Source organism: Gorilla gorilla, chromosome 12 (genome assembly GCF_029281585.2).
Source record: "Gorilla gorilla gorilla isolate KB3781 chromosome 12, NHGRI_mGorGor1-v2.1_pri, whole genome shotgun sequence".
Lineage (NCBI taxonomy): Eukaryota > Metazoa > Chordata > Mammalia > Primates > Hominidae > Gorilla > Gorilla gorilla.
Genome location: NC_073236.2, coordinates 140,305,808 through 140,322,032, shown reverse-complemented (window position 1 = coordinate 140,322,032; position 16,225 = coordinate 140,305,808). Strand labels below are relative to the sequence as shown.

Here is a 16,225-nt window from a genome sequence, read left to right as displayed (position 1 = left end):
CAACCCTAACCCTGGGCCCTGGCCCAAATTGTAATGAGGTCTGTTGGGCAAAATTCCATATAAGCATAGTATAAATTAATAAAGCAAATCGTGATAAATTAGTACGATTGACTTTCTGGAGTTTCTGACAATAAAAGTAAGGAAAATGCAGAACACAAAGACAGAGAGTAAAAAGAGAAATTAGGAAAGCATTCTACATGTTTAATAGGAAGACACTGGCCGTGTTCGTGCAGCGGCAGCATGTCGTGACATGACATACTTTGGAGAGAAGTTAACAGATGAGGAAGTTGATAAAAATCGTCAGAGGAGCAAAATACTGGTAGCGACACTCAAGGAAACCACGAAATTTCCATAACTTATGTCAGCAAAGTGGGAATATTGTACAGTGTGTGTTGAAGTTCCTATACAACATTGTTTATCTGCCGTTTGTTTGTTTGTAAGGAATGTATATACTAAAAGTTCTTCTTGCTGTCAAAAGAATATGTGTGAATAAGTCATTTTAACTTATTCTTATGTTTTTCTTTTATCTTCCTGCCATCATCCCACAGCCTTACTTTAGAAATTTTTTCTTTAGAAAATTGAACAAGTGCCCCTTGTGGTGGCACATACCTCGAGGATGGGAGGCAGGGGTGGAAGGGTCACTTGAGGCCATTAGTTTGACACCAGCCTGGCCAACAAAGTGAGACCCCATGTCTGCAAAACAATTTAAAAATTAGCCAAGTATCGTCATGTATACCTAGAGTCCCAGCTACCTCAACTTACAGAGAAAGTTCAGGGCCTGGAGAGAAGGCTGGGAGGCAGGAGCTGGGTCTAAAGAGGCCATTGTAACGATGGAGCTGTGCCTGTGGAGGCTGTTGTGAGGCAGTAGGCTCATCTGCGGAGACTGCCGTGAGGTAGGGTATGGGCCTAAATAGGCCATTGTGAGTCATGAGCTTGGTCTGTAGAGGCTGACTGGAGAGAGTTCTGGGCCTGGCGAGGCTGCCGGGAGGTAGGAGCTGGGCCAAAAGATTTAAGCACATTTACGTTGATTAGGCACTTCATTTCCATTATTACACTGGAATATATAATAAAATAATTATAGAACTCACCATAATGTAGAATCAGTGGGCGTGTTAAGCTTGTTTTCCTGAAACTGGATGGTCCCACCTGAGCGTGATGGGAGAAAGTGACAGATCAATAGGTATTAGATTCTCATAAGCACAGCGCAACCTAGATCCCTCACATGCACGGTTCACAACAGGGTGCGTTCTCCTATGAATCTAATGCTGCTGCTCATCTGAGAAGGTGGAGCTCAGGCGGGAATGTGAGCAAAGGGGAGTGGCTGTAAATACAGACGAAGCTTCCCTCACTCCCTCACTCGACACCACTCACCTGCTGTGTGGCTCCTTACGGCTCTATGGCTCAGGGGTTGGGGACCCCTGCTCAAGTGCATCCAAAGCGACCCTTCCCACACCAGTCTTCATAGTAGTCAAGGGCAGCAACCACTTAGCTCCCAAGGCATGTGCCTCAGCTGGCATTACATCACAATCAACAGTAAGTGGTAGCTTGAGTCACTGTGAGGTCACTTCCTGGAAATCACCCTAACCCTGGGCCCTGACCCTAAAACCCTCACCCTGAGTCCTGACCCTAAAACCCTAACCCTGGGCCCTGACCCTAAAACCCTAACCCTGGGCCCTGACCCTAAAAACCTAACCCTGGGCCCAGGCCCTGACCCAAAAACCCTAACCCTGGGCCCTGGCCCTGACCCTTAAACCCTAACCCTGGGCCCTGGCCCTGACCCTAAAACCCTAACCCTGGGCCCTGGCCCTGACCCTAAAACCCTAACCCTGGGCACTGGCCATAACCCTAAAACCCTAACCCAGCGCCCTGGCCCTGACCCTAAAACCCTAACCCTGGGCCCTGACACTGATCCTAAAACCCTAACCCTGGGCCCTGACCCTGAGCCTAAAACCCTAACCCTGGGCCCTGGCCCTGACCCTAAAACCCTAACCCTGGGCCCTGGTCCTGAGCCTAAAACCCTAACCCTGGGCCCTGGCCCTGAGCCTAAAACAAAGCTAACCCTGGGCCCTGGCCCTGACCCTAAAACCCTAACCATGGGACCTGGCCCTGAGCCTAAAACCCTAACCCTGGGCCCTGGCCCTGAGCCTAAAACCCTAACTCTGGGCCCTGGCCCTGAGCCTAAAACCCTAACCCTGGGCCCTGGCCCTGACTCTAAAACCCTAACCCTGGGCCCTGGCCCTGAGCCTAAAACCCTAACCCTGGGCCCTGGCCCTGAGCCTAAAACCCTAACCCTGGGCCCTAACCCTAAAACAACCCTAACCCTGGGCCCTGACCCTAAAACAACCCTATCATTGGGCCCTGACCCTAAAACAACCCTGACCCTGGGCCCTGACCCTAAAACAACCCAAACTCTGGGCCCTGACCCTGAAACAACCCTAACCCTGGGCCCTGACCCTGAAACAACCCTAACTCTGGGCCCTGACCCTGAAACAACCTTAACCCTGGGCCCTGACCCTGAAACAACCCTAACCCTGGGCCCTGACCCTGAAAAAACCCTAACCCTGGGCCCTGACCCTGAAACAACCTTAACCATGGGCCCTGACCCTGAGCCTAAAACCCTAACCCTGGGCCCTGGCCCTGAGCCTCAAACCCTAACCCTGGGCCCTGGCCCTTACCCTAAAACCCTAACCCTGGGCCCTGGCCCTGATCCTAAAACCCTAACCGTGGGTCCTGACCCTAAAACAACCCTACCCTGGGCCTTGACCCTAAAACAACCGCAACCCTGGGCTCTGACCCTAAAACAACCCTAACACTGGGCCCTGACCCTAAAACAACCCTAACCCTGGGCCCTGACCCTAAAACAACACTAACCCTGGGCCCTGACCCTAAAACAACCCTAACCCTGGGCCCTGACCCTTAAACAACCCTAACCCTGGGCCCTGACCCTAAAACAACCCTAACCCTGGGCCCTGACCCTAAAACAACCCTAACTCTGGGCCCTGACATTAAAACAACCCTAACCCTGGGCCCTGGCCCAAATTGTAATGAGGTCTGTTGGGCAAAATTCCATATAAGCATAGTATAAATTAATAAAGCAAATCGTGATAAATTAGTACGATTGACTTTCTGGAGTTTCTGACAATAAAAGTAAGGAAAATGCAGAACACAAAGACAGAGAGTAAAAAGAGAAATTAGGAAAGCATTCTACATGTTTAATAGGAAGACACTGGCTGTGTTCGTGCAGCGGCAGCATGTCGTGACATGACATACCTTGGAGAGAAGTTAACAGATGAGGAAGTTGATAAAAATCATCAGAGAAGCAAAATACTGGTAGCGACACTCAAGGAAACCACGAAATTTCCATAACTTATGTCAGCAAAGTGGGAATATTGTACAGTGTGTGTTGAAGTTCCTATACAACATTGTTTATCTGCCGTTTGTTTGTTTGCAAGGAATGTATATACTAAAAGTTCTTCTTGCTGTCAAAAGAATATGTGTGAATAAGTCATTTTAACTTATTCTTCTGTTTTTCTTTTATCTTCCTGCCATCATCCCACAGCCTTACTTTAGAAATTTTTTCTTTAGAAAATTGAACAAGTGCCCCTTGTGGTGGCACATACCTCGAGGATGGGAGGCAGGGGTGGAAGGGTCACTTGAGGCCATTAGTTTGACACCAGCCTGGCCAACAAAGTGAGACCCCATGTCTGCAAAACAATTTAAAAATTAGCCAAGTATCATCATGTATACCTACAGTCCCAGCTACCTCAACTTACGGAGAAAGTTCAGGGCCTGGAGAGAAGGGTGGGAGGCAGGAGCTGGGTCTAAAGAGGCCATTGTAACGATGGAGCTGTGCCTGTGGAGGCTGTTGTGAGGCAGTAGGCTCATCTGCGGAGACTGCCGTGAGGTAGGGTATGGGCCTAAATAGGCCATTGTGAGTCATGAGCTTGGTCTGTAGAGGCTGACTGGAGAGAGTTCTGGGCCTGGCGAGGCTGCCGGGAGGTAGGAGCTGGGCCAAAAGATTTAAGCACATTTACGTTGATTAGGCACTTCATTTCCATTATTACACTGGAATATATAATAAAATAATTATAGAACTCACCATAATGTAGAATCAGTGGGCGTGTTAAGCTTGTTTTCCTGAAACTGGATGGTCCCACCTGAGCGTGATGGGGGAAAGTGACAGATCAATAGGTATTAGATTCTCATAAGCACAGCGCAACCTAGATCCCTCACATGCACGGTTCACAACAGGGTGCGTTCTCCTATGAGAATCTAATGCTGCTGCTCATCTGAGAAGGTGGAGCTCAGGCGGGAATGTGAGCAAAGGGGAGTGGCTGTAAATACAGACGAAGCTTCCCTCACTCCCTCACTCGACACCACTCACCTGCTGTGTGGCTCCTTACGGCTCCATGGCTCAGGGGTTGGGGACCCCTGCTCAAGTGCATCCAAAGCGACCCTTCCCACACCAGTCTTCATAGTAGTCAAGGGCAGCAACCACTTAGCTCCCAAGGCGTGTGCCTCAGCTGGCATTTCATCACAATCAACAGTAAGTGGTAGCTTGAGTCTTTGTGAGGTCACTTCCTGGAAATCACCCTAACCCTGGGCCCCGGGCCCTGACCCTAAAACCCTAACCCTGGGCCCCGGGACCTGACCCTAAAACCCTAACCCTGGGCCCCGGTCCCTGACCCTGAAGCCCTAACCCTGGGCCCCGGGCCCGGACCCTGAAGCCCTAACCCTGGGCCCCGGGCCCTGACCCTGAAGCCCTAACCCTGGGCCCCGGGCCCTGACCCTGAAGCCCTAACCCTGGGCCCCGGGACCGGACCCTGAAGCCCTAACCCTGGGCCCCAGGCCCTGACCCTGAAGCCCTAACCCTGGGCCCCGGGCCCTGACCCTGAAGCCCTAACCCTGGGCCCCGGGACCGGACCCTGAAGCCCTAACCCTGGGCCCCAGGCCCTGACCCTGAAGCCCTAACCCTGGGCCCCGGGCCCTGACCCTGAAGCCCTAACCCTGGGCCCCGGGCCCTGACCCTGAAGCCCAAACCCTGGGCCCCGGGCCCTGACCCTGAAGCCCAAACCCTGGGCCCCGGCCCTGACCCTGAAGCCCTAACCCTGGGCCCCGGGTCCTGACCCTGAAGCCCTAACACTGGGCCCCGGGCCCTGACCCTGAAGCCCTAACCCTGGGCCCTGGGCCCTGACCCTAAATCCCTAACCCTGGCCCCGGGCCCTGGCGCTAAAGCCCTAACCCTGGGCCCCAGGCACTGACCCTAAAACCCTAACCCTGGGCCCTGGGCCCTGACCCTAAAACCCTAACGCTGGGCCCTGTCCCTAAAACCCTAACCCTGGGCCCTGACCCTAAAACCCTAACCCTGGGCCCTGACCCTGAAACCCTAACCCTGGGCCCTGACCCTAAAACCCTAACCCTTCGCCCTTACCCTAAAACCCTAACCCTTCGCCCTTACCCTAAAACCCTAACCCTAACCCTAGTGAGCCTAGACCACACATTGCACTCCAGCCTGGGTGACAGAGCATGACTCTGTCTCAAAAAAAAAAAAAAAAGAAAAAAGACAGAGAAAAGAAAGCCAACAAGACACCATTAGGCAACCCATTGTCAGGTTATGGGAGTTTGAAAAGGAAAGTAGAGAAAGGAGAAGAAAGCTTATTTAAAGAATGGCTGAAAACTGCCTAAATCATGGGAAAGATTTAGACATCTAAATCCATGAAGCTTAAAGATTCCTGAAGAGTTTCAAACCAAATAGATACTCACCAAGTCACAATATAATCAAATAGTCAAAAGTTAAAGAAACTTTGCAGGTCAGGACAGAATCGAATAATACATTCAAAGTGCTGAAAGAAAAAAACTGCCAGCAACTAATACTATGTCTGACAAAGCTATCCTTCAGAAAGAAAAAAGAAATAACGTGCTTCCTCGACAAACAAAGCTGAGGGCATTCAGGACCACTAGGTCTACCTTAAAAAAATGCTTAACGGAGTTTTTCAAGTAAAAATGAATGAAGTTGGGAGCAGTGGCTCATGCCCGTAATCCCATTTTGGGAGGCTGAGGTGGGTGGATCACCTGAGGTCGGGAGGTCAAGACCAGCCTGGCCAACATGGCAAAACCCCACCTCCAGTAAAAATACAAAAAATTAGCCAGGTATGAAGGCCACTGAGATCGTGCCACTGCACTCCAGCCTGGGTGACAAGAGTCAAACTACATTTCAAAAACAAAAAAACAAACAAAAAAAAACAAAACTTGAGGCCTGGTCTTCTGCTCCTCTCCAACCCCCACTTCTCTGGGCCCAAGCCACCTGGGCTGAGGAGGGGGTGAGGTGTGAGCCCCTGCCAGGAACTCCCTGCCCGGACCAAGTACTCGGCCCCCAGGCCTGCATTCAGTGAGGCCTCCCGTGGCGTCAGCATGTTCGTGTGGAGGAATGTGGAAGGTCACTCTGTGGCCATGTTCCCCTGGTACTCCATCCCCTTCCTGACCCCTCCCTGCAGCCACACGAGGCCCAGCAACCTGCCAGTTACTCAGTGGCCTCCAACCAGAGAAAACAACCTGCCAAGTTGGCAGCTGTTGCTCATGAGCATCCACCAGGTGGCACAGGGAGTGTTGACCCTGGGCGGCCCCCTGGAGCCACCTGCCCTGAAAGCCCAGGGCCCGCAACCCTACACACTTTGGGGGTGGTGGAACCTGTTAAAAGCTCACCTCCCACCATGGAGGAGGAGCCCTGGGCCCCTCAGGGGAGTCCCTGCTGGACAGTGAGACAGAGAATGACCATGATGATGCTTTCCTCTCCATCATGTCTCCTGACACCCAGTTGCCTCTACCACTCAGATGATGTCAGGCCCAGTCCCTCAGTGCCCTGCGCAAGGAACAGGACTCATCTTCTGAGAAGGATGGACGCAGCCCCAACAAATGGGACAAGGACCACATCGGTGGCCCATGAGTGGCGGTCATGATCTTCAGCAAGCGGCACCAGGCCCTGGCAGGGAGCACCAGGGTCACTCCAACCAGGATATCCGGACCGTCAGCCAGATGCTGACTCTGGCCCAAAGACTTCTACTCAGTATGGAGCTCCAGGCCACTTTGCAGCCCCTGGTGAGGGAGGTGTACATACCATGAATTGTGGGACCTTCAGAGCTTTTCACTTTTCGGAAAATAGCTCCTGTTGGGGCTACAAGATGGAGTGTGAAGAGGGCCTTGGGCCACAGGGAGGTGCCTGTGGACTAGGGGGAGTTCATGCACCCCTTCTTTCCCCAGAGGGGCTGGACTCAGGTGAGTATGGGGGTGGGGGCTCCTGCACTTCGACACAGGCAGCGGGAGGGTTTTCTCCCCATTCCCTCTGCACTCCCAACTTGAGCTATACTTTTTAAGAAAGTGATTCACCCTGCCTTTGCCCCCTTCCCCAGAACAGAACACGTTGATCATGGGCGATATTTTTCATTGTGCCAAACAGTTGCCATGACCGTCATTAAACCTGTTTAACACCAAATAATAAGGAAAATAAAATAAAAAATTCGAGCTTGGTGCAGAAACTCACCCCAAATAAATCACCTACCAATATATTTACATAATGGTGGAAATATTCCAAAATTCAATATTTTGGGATTTATACACAAAAGATAAACAAATTAGAGGCCAAGAGGCTGCCAGAAGGGAAAAACGGGGCCTGGGAAGGCCGTTGTGAGGAATGAGCTGGGCCTAAAGAGGCCACTGGCAGGCGGGAGCTGGGCCTGCCGAAGCGGCCGAGAGGCAGGAGCTTTGGACTCGGGAGGCCGCAATGAGGCGAGAGCTAGCTGGGCATGGAGAGTCCGCTGTGAGTCCGCTGTGAGTCTGGGCCCGTGCAGGCCTTCGAGAGGCAGGAGGCCGGGCCTGCAAAGGCCCACTGGAGGTCAAGTTCTGGGCCTGAAGAGGCCACCAAAAGTCAAAAGCGGGGCCTGGGAAGGCCGCCAAGAGCCATGAGCTGGTCTGGGCTGAAAGAGGCCACTGGGAGGCAGGAGGAGCTGGGCCTGGAGAGGCTGACTCGAGGAAGTTTTGCACCTGGAGAGGCCGCCGAGAGGACGGAGCTGGGCCCGGGGAGGCCGACTTGCTGCTCTTCCGGGCCCAATTCCAGGCCGACTTGACGACAACTTGGGCCTGCTGGGAGCTGGGCAGGAGCTGAGTCCAAAGACGTTGTTGGGAGGCCAGAGTCAGGCCTGGAGACGCAGCCGGGAGGAAGAGCTGGGCCCGGAGAGGATGCCAGGAGGCTGCAAGTGGGTCTGGAGAGGCCGATTTGAGGAGGCCCGGCCTCCGCCTCCCGCATGGCGGCCTCTGCAGGCACAGCTGTTTCTCCTGGCTGCATCTCCCGCCTCCCAGCAAACAAGCTTTTTTGGCTCAGCTCCCACCTGCGTTTGTAGACCCCGAAGTTTCTGCAACCAAGCTCTTCAGACCCACATCCCACCTCCCAGTACCTGAACAGTCCCAGCTCCGGCTGGAGAACAGAGTCTGTAGGCCCCGCTGTTGCCTCCCAGGGGAGTCTCCAAGCCCAGCTCTCACCCCACCACGACCTCCCAGGCCCAAGTCGCTGCCTGCCTCACAGCAGCCCGCGTACAAACCTGCTCCTCCCTCACGGTGGCCTGTTGAGGCAGGGGCTCACGCTGACCTCTCTCAGCGTGGGAGGGGCCGGTGTGAGGCAAGGGCTCACGCTGACCTCTCTCAGCATGGGAGGGGCCGGTGTGAGGCAAGGGGCTCACGCTGACCTCTCTCAGCATGGGAGGGGCCGGTGTGAGGCAAGGGCTCACGCCGACCTCTCTCAGCATGGGAGGGGCCGGGGCGAGGCAAGGGGCTCACGCTGACCTCTCTCAGCGTGGGAGGGGCCGGTGTGAGGCAAGGGCTCACGCCGACCTCTCTCAGCGTGGGAGGGGCCGGTGTGAGGCAAGGGGCTCATGCCGACCTCTCTCAGCGTGGGAGGGGCCGGTGTGAGGCAAGGGCTCACGCTGACCTCTCTCAGCGTGGGAGGGGCCGGTGTGAGGCAAGGGGCTCATGCCGACCTCTCTCAGCGTGGGAGGGGCCGGTGTGAGGCAAGGGCTCACGCTGACCTCTCTCAGCGTGGGAGGGGCCGGTGTGAGGCAAGGGGCTCATGCCGACCTCTCAGCGTGGGAGGGGCCGGTGTGAGGCAAGGGGCTCATGCCGACCTCTCTCAGCGTGGGAGGGGCCGGTGTGAGGCAAGGGCTCACGCTGACCTCTCTCAGCGTGGGAGGGGCCGGTGTGAGGCAAGGGGCTCATGTTGACCTCTCTCAGCGTGGGAGGGGCCGGTGTGAGGCAAGGGGCTCATGTTGACCTCTCTCAGCGTGGGAGGGGCCGGTGTGAGGCAAGGGCTCACGCCAACCTCTCTCAGCGTGGGAGGGGTCGGTGTGAGGCAAGGGGCTCATGTTGACCTCTCTCAGCGTGGGAGGGGCCGGTGTGAGGCAAGGGGCTCATGTTGACCTCTCTCAGCGTGGGAGGGGCCGGTGTGAGGCAAGGGCTCACGCCGACCTCTCTCAGCGTGGGAGGGGCCGGTGTGAGGCAAGGGGCTGACGCTGACCTCTCTCAGCGTGGGAGGGGCCGGTGTGAGGCAAGGGCTCACGCCGACCTCTCTCAGCGTGGGAGGGGCCGGTGTGAGGCAAGGGGCTGACGCTGACCTCTCTCACCGTGGGAGGGGCCGGTGTGAGTCAAGGGCTCACGCCGACCTCTCTCAGCATGGGAGGGGCCGGTGTGAGGCAAGGGCTCACGCCGACCTCTCTCAGCGTGGGAGGAGCCAGTGTGAGTCAAGGGGCTCACGCTGACCTCTCTCAGGATGGGAGGGGCCGGTGTGAGGCAAGGGCTCACGCTGACCTCTCTCAGCGTGGGAGGAGCCAGTGTGTGGCAGGGGCTCATGCCTCTGGGCAGGGTACCAGAGGCATGGGCATCAACAGGCCACCGTGAGGGAGGAGCTGGGCCGCATGCGGGCTGCTGGGAGGCAGGCAGGGACTTGGCCCCAGGTGGCCGCCGTGGGGGCAAGAGCTGGGCCTGGAGAGGCCCCTGGGAGGCAAGAGCGGGACCTGCAGAGGCCGTTCTCCAACCATTGCTGGGCCCGTACAGGCCACCGGGCGGCAGGAATGAGGCCCAAAGAACTTGGCTGGAGAAAGTTCGGGACCTACAAAGGCGGTTGGGAGCTGGGCAGGAGTTGAGCCAAAAGAGCTTGCTTACTTGCTGGGAGGCATGGCTGGGAGATGCCGACTTCAGGACAATTTGGGCCTGCAGAGGTCACCGGGAGGCCCAAGCTTGGCGTGGAGGAGCCCACCGACCGGAGACCATTTGGGTCCTGCAGGTGCCATTGGAGGGCAGGAGCTCATCGTGGAGGGGGCACCGTGAGGCCTGACCTGGGCCTGGGGAGCTTGGCTTGAGGAAGCTGTGGGCCGACCAAGGATGCCAGGAGATGGGTAGGCACTGAGTCCAAAGAGGTTGTTGAGAGGCAGGAGTCAGGCCTGGAGACGCAGCCAGGAAGAGGAGCTTGGCCCGGAGAGGACGCCTGGAGGGTGCAAGTGAGTCTGGAGAGGCCGACTTGAGGAGGTTCTCAGCCCGGAGAGGCTGCCGGAAGGGAAAAACTGGGACTGGAAAGGCTGTTGTGAGGAATGAGCCCCATGGGCCTGAAGAGGCCACTGGCAGGCGGGAGCTGGGTGTGTAGAAGCTGCTGAAAGGTTGGGAGCTTGGCTTGGGGGGTCCACAGTGAGGCAGATGCTGGGCCTGAAGAATCTGCTTAAAAAGATTTAAGCACATTTACATTTATTAGGCACTTTATTTCCATTATTACATATATATAAATATATATACGTATTATATATCCAATATATAATAAAATGATTATACAACTCACCATAATGTAGAATCAGTGGGCGTGTTAAGCTTGTTTTCCTGAAACTGGATGGTCCCACCTGAGTGTGATGGGAGAAAGTGACAGATCAATAGGTATTAGATACTCATAAGCACAGCGCAACCTAGATCCCTCACATGCATGGTTCACAACAGGGTGCGTTCTCCTATGAGAATCTAATGCTGCTGCTCATCTGAGAAGGTGGAGCTCAAGCGGGAATGTGAGCAAAGGGGAGTGGCTGTAAATACAGACGAAGCTTCCCTCACTCCCTCACTCGACACCACTCACCTCCTGCTGTGTGGCTCCCTACGGCTCCATGGCTCAGGGGTTGGGGACCCCTGCTCAAGTGCATCCAAAGCGACCCTTCCCACACCAGTCTTCATAGTGGTCAAGGGCAGCAACCACTTAGCTCCCAAGGCATGTGCCTCAGCTGGCATTTCGTCACAATCAACAGTAAGTGGTAGCTTGAGTCACTGTGAGGTCACTTCCTGGAAATCACCAGCATCCCATTTCCCACTGGCAAAGAGCTCAGCACTGCCCCCTGGGAAACCAAACCTATGCCCAAATCCCATCTGTGTGGATAAACCCTGGGACCCTTCCTAACGTATTAGTCAGAGTCCAATCAGGAAGCATAAACCACTCAAAAGTTTAAAGTGGTAAAATTTAATACGGAGAATTATTCATTATAACAGGTGAACAGCATAATGAGAGATTGGCTAGCACAAAGTAAAGAGAACTCTACAGAATACAGGACTAGCCCAGGCCAGGCATGGTGGCTCATGCCTGAAATTCCAGCAATTTGAGAAGCTAATGCAGGAGGATTGCTTAAGGCCAGGAGCTAGAGACCGGTCTGGACAACACAGTGAGAACCTGTCTCTATCCAAAAGAAGAAAAAAGTTAGCTGGGAGTGGTGGTGCACACTTGTAGTCCCAGCTACTCGGAATGCTGAAGTTTGAGCCTGGGAGGTCAAGGCTGCAGCGAGGCATGATTATGCCACTACAGTCTAGCCTGGTGACAGAGCAAGACCCTGTCTCAAAGAACAAAACAACAACAACCATTTACAGACAGAAAAGAGGTAGAGCTAATAAGCTAAGGAAAGATGTTGAAATGTGACAAGTAAAGTAATATGAGGTCTTTTATCTATTTAAAATAATCAAACAAAAAATGACTTACTAAATTATAATACCCTGTGCTGGCAAAGGTGCAGTGAAATGGGCACTTTCTTATACTATGAGGGGTGTTTAAATTGTGTATAAGCCTTCCTGGGTAAAGCTTGTCAATTTTTTAAAATAATGGAGACAGGGTCTCACCATACTGCCATACTGCCTCCTCCAACTCTTGGCCTCAAGCAATCCTCCTCTCTTAGCCTCCCAAAGTGCTAAGATTATAGCTGGGAGGCACCCAAAACCCTGTCAATTTACATCAAGGGTAATGAGAATGTCCATTCACCATGACTCACAGTAATCTTACTTCTGGGGAGACAATTCAATCTAAACAAAAGGTCATCTGTACACACACAGTAAAAATCTGGGAGTAACTGAAGACAGAGTTGGTAAGTGAAATAAGAAACAGTTCTAAGAAATTAAACTATGGTATCAATAGGCACCTGGTATAAAAGGTCAGTTGATGTTAGCTGCTACTTTTTTGTTGTTTTGAGACAGGGTCTCACTCTGTCACCCAGGCTGGAGTGCAGAGGCCTGATCATGACTCACTGCAGTCTCAGCCTCCCTGGGCTTGAGTGATCCTCCCACCTCAGCCTCCCAAGTAGCTGGGACTACAGGAACGTGCCACCACACTAGGCTAATTCATGTATTTTTCTGTAGGGATGGTGACTCCCCCTTTGTTTCCAAGGCCTATCGCAAACTCTTGGCCTCAAGCCATCCTCCTGCCTCAGCCTCCCAAAGTGTTGCGATTACCAGTGTGAGCCACCACACCTGGCCAGCTGCTACTTTTAGCAATATTATTATTATTCTTCCACTCCATTAAAAATTATTATTTTCAAGGCTATGCAACAGTATGTATCCTACAGCGTAATTGTAAAAACATATACAGTTGCCGTCCCTCAGTATACAGAATTAGTTACAGCCCCCCATCTCTGCATATACCAAAATCCATGCTTACTCACGTTTCGCTGTCACCCCTCTGGAATCCACGTGTACGAAAATACCAAATATTAGTTGGGCGTAGTGGCAAGCACCTGTAGTCTCAGCCACGTGGGAGGTTGAGATGGGAGGATCGCTTCAGCCTGGAAGGTTGAGGCTGCAGTCAGCTGCGATAGCACTACTACCCTCCAGCCTCAGATAACAGAGGGAGACCCTGTCTCAGAAAAAATAAATAAATAAATAAAACAGGTTAGAAATTGTAATGAGGTCTGTTGGGCAAAATTCCATATAAGCAAAGTATAAATTAATAAAGCAAATCATGATAAATTAGTACGATTGACTTTCTGGAGTTTCTGACAATAGAAGTAAGGAAAATGCAGAACACAAAGACAGAGAGTAAAAAGAGAAATTAGGAAAGCATTCTACATGTTTAATAGGAAGACACTGGCCGTGTTCGTGCAGCGGCAGCATGTCGTGACATGACATACTTTGGAGAGAAGTTAACAGATGAGGAAGTTGATAAAAATCATCAGAGAAGCAAAATACTGGTAGCGACACTCAAGTAAACCACGAAATTTCCATAACTTATGTCAGCAAAGTGGGAATATTGTACAGTGTGTGTTGAAGTTCCTATACAACATTGTTTATCTGCCGTTTGTTTGTTTGTAAGGAATGTATATACTAACAGTTCTTCTTGCTGTCAAAAGAATATGTGTGAATAAGTCATTTTAACTTATTCTTCTGTTTTTCTTTTATCTTCCTGCCATCATCCCACAGCCTTACTTTAGAAATTTTTTCTTTAGAAAATTGAACAAGTGCCCCTTGTGGTGGCACATACCTCGAGGATGGGAGGCAGGGGTGGAAGGGTCACTTGAGGCCATTAGTTTGACACCAGCCTGGCCAACAAAGTGAGACCCCATGTCTCCAAAACAATTTAAAAATTAGCCAAGTATCGTCATGTATACCTACAGTCCCAGCTACCTCAACTTACGGAGAAAGTTCAGGGCCTGGAGAGAAGGCTGGGAGGCAGGAGCTGGGTCTAAAGAGGCCATTGTAACGATGGAGCTGTGCCTGTGGAGGCTGTTGTGAGGCAGTAGGCTCATCTGCGGAGACTGCCGTGAGGTAGGGTATGGGCCTAAATAGGCCATTGTGAGTCATGAGCTTGGTCTGTAGAGGCTGACTGGAGAGAGTTCTGGGCCTGGCGAGGCTGCCGGGAGGTAGGAGCTGGGCCAAAAGATTTAAGCACATTTACGTTGATTAGGCACTTCATTTCCATTATTACACTGGAATATATAATAAAATAATTATAGAACTCACCATAATGTAGAATCAGTGGGCGTGTTAAGCTTGTTTTCCTGAAACTGGAGGGTCCCACCTGAGCGTGATGGGAGAAAGTGACAGATCAATAGGTATTAGATTCTCATAAGCACAGCGCAACCTAGATCCCTCACATGCACGGTTCACAACAGGGTGCGTTCTCCTATGAGAATCTAATGCTGCTGCTCATCTGAGAAGGTGGAGCTCAAGCGGGAATGTGAGCAAAGGGGAGTGGCTGTAAATCCACACGAAGCTTCCCTCACTCCCTCACTCGACACCACTCACCTGCTGTGTAGCTCCTTACGGCTCCATGGCTCAGGGGTTGGGGACCCCAGCTCAAGTGCATGCAAAGCGACCCTTCCCACACCAGTCTTCATAGTAGTCAAGGGCAGCAACCACTTAGCTCCCAAGGCATGTGCCTCAGCTGGCATTTCGTCACAATCAACAGTAAGTGGTAGCTTGAGTCATTGTGAGGTCACTTCCTGGAAATCACCCTAAACCTGGGCCCTGACACTAAAACCCTAACCCTGGGCCCTGACCATAAAACCCTAACCCTGGGCCCTGACACTAATACCCTAACACTGGGCCCTGGTCCTGAGCCTAAAACCCCAAACCTGTGTCCCGGCCCTGACCTTAAACAACCCTAAACCTGGGCCCCGGCCCTGACCCTAAAGCAACCCTAACACTGGGCCCCGGACCTGACCCTAAAACAACCCTAACACTGGGCCCCGGCCGTCACCCTAAAACAACCCTAACCCTGGCCCCGGACCTGAACCTGAAACAAGCCTAAACCTGGGCCCTGGCCCTGACCCTAAAACAATCCTAACCCTGGGCCCTGGCCCTTTCCATAAAACAACCCTAACCCTGGGCCTTGGCCCTGACCCTAAAACAAGCCTAACTCTCGGCCCTGGCCCTGACCCTAAAACAACCCTAACCCTGGGCCCTGGCCCTGACGCTAAAAGAACCCTAACCCTGGGCCCTGGCCCTGACCCTAAAACAACCCTAACCCTGGGACCTGGCGCTGACCCTAAAACAACCCTAACCCTGGGCCCTGGCCCTGACACTAAAACAACCCCAAACCTGGGCCCGGGCCCTGACCCTAAAACAACCCTAACCCTGGGCCCTGGCCCTGACCCTAAAACAACCCTAACCCTGGGCCCTGGCCCTAACCCAAAAACAACCCTAACCCTGGCCCTGGCCATGACCCTAAAACAACCGTAAACCTGGGCCCTGCCCCTGACCCTAAAACAAGCCTAAACCTGGGCCCTGGCCCTGACCCTAAAACAACCCTAAACCTGGACCCTGGCCCTGAACCTAAAACAACCCTAACCCTGGGCCCTGGCACTAAAACAAGCCTAACCCTGGGCCCTGGCCATGACACTAAAACAACCGTAAACCTGGGCCCTGGCCCTGACCCTAAAACAAGCCTAAACCTGGGCCCTGGCCGTGACCCTAAAACAACCCTAAACCTGGACCCAGGCCCTGACCCTAATACAAGCCTAACCCTGGGCCCTGGACCTGACAATAAAGCAACCTTAATCCTGGGCACTGACCCTAAAACAACTCTAACCCTGGGCACTGACCCTAAAATAACCATAACCCTGGGCCCAGGCCCTGACCCTAAAACAACCCTAACCCTGGGCCCTGGCCCTGACACTGAAACAACCCTTACCCTGGACCCTGGCACTGAACCTAAAACAACCCTAACCCTGGGCCCTGGCCCTGACCCTAAAACAACCCTAACCCTGGGCCCTGGCCCTGACCGTAAAACAACCCTAACCATGGGTCCTGGACATGACCCTAAAACAACCCTAAACCTGGGCCCTGACCCTCACCCTAAAACAACCCTATCCCTGGGCCCTGGCCCTGATCGTAAAACATCCCTAACCCTGGGCCCTGGCCCTGACCCTAAAACAAGCCTAACCCTGGGCCCTGGCCC

At 53.1% G+C, this 16,225-nt stretch overlaps 2 long non-coding RNA genes across 3 annotated transcripts; both read right to left on the bottom strand.

The window, feature by feature from the left end:
* Positions 1-766: 766 nt before the first annotated feature.
* LOC134756731 (uncharacterized) lies at positions 767-4,602 on the bottom strand. 2 transcript variants are annotated; one of them, XR_010129836.1, is made up of 5 exons: positions 4,385-4,602; positions 4,100-4,157; positions 3,774-4,006; positions 1,089-1,146; positions 767-995 (listed from the first exon to the last, which is right to left on the bottom strand). It is a non-coding gene; the product is annotated as an uncharacterized lncRNA (long non-coding RNA). The 2 variants fall into 2 exon arrangements; XR_010129835.1 differs by having other exon boundaries at positions 4,100-4,601.
* Positions 4,603-10,000: 5,398 nt separating this feature from the next.
* On the bottom strand, positions 10,001-14,348 carry LOC134756823 (uncharacterized). Its single transcript, XR_010130101.1, has 5 exons — positions 14,287-14,348; positions 13,961-14,193; positions 12,993-13,183; positions 10,871-10,928; positions 10,001-10,749 (listed from the first exon to the last, which is right to left on the bottom strand). It is a non-coding gene; the product is annotated as an uncharacterized lncRNA (long non-coding RNA).
* Positions 14,349-16,225: the final 1,877 nt, after the last annotated feature.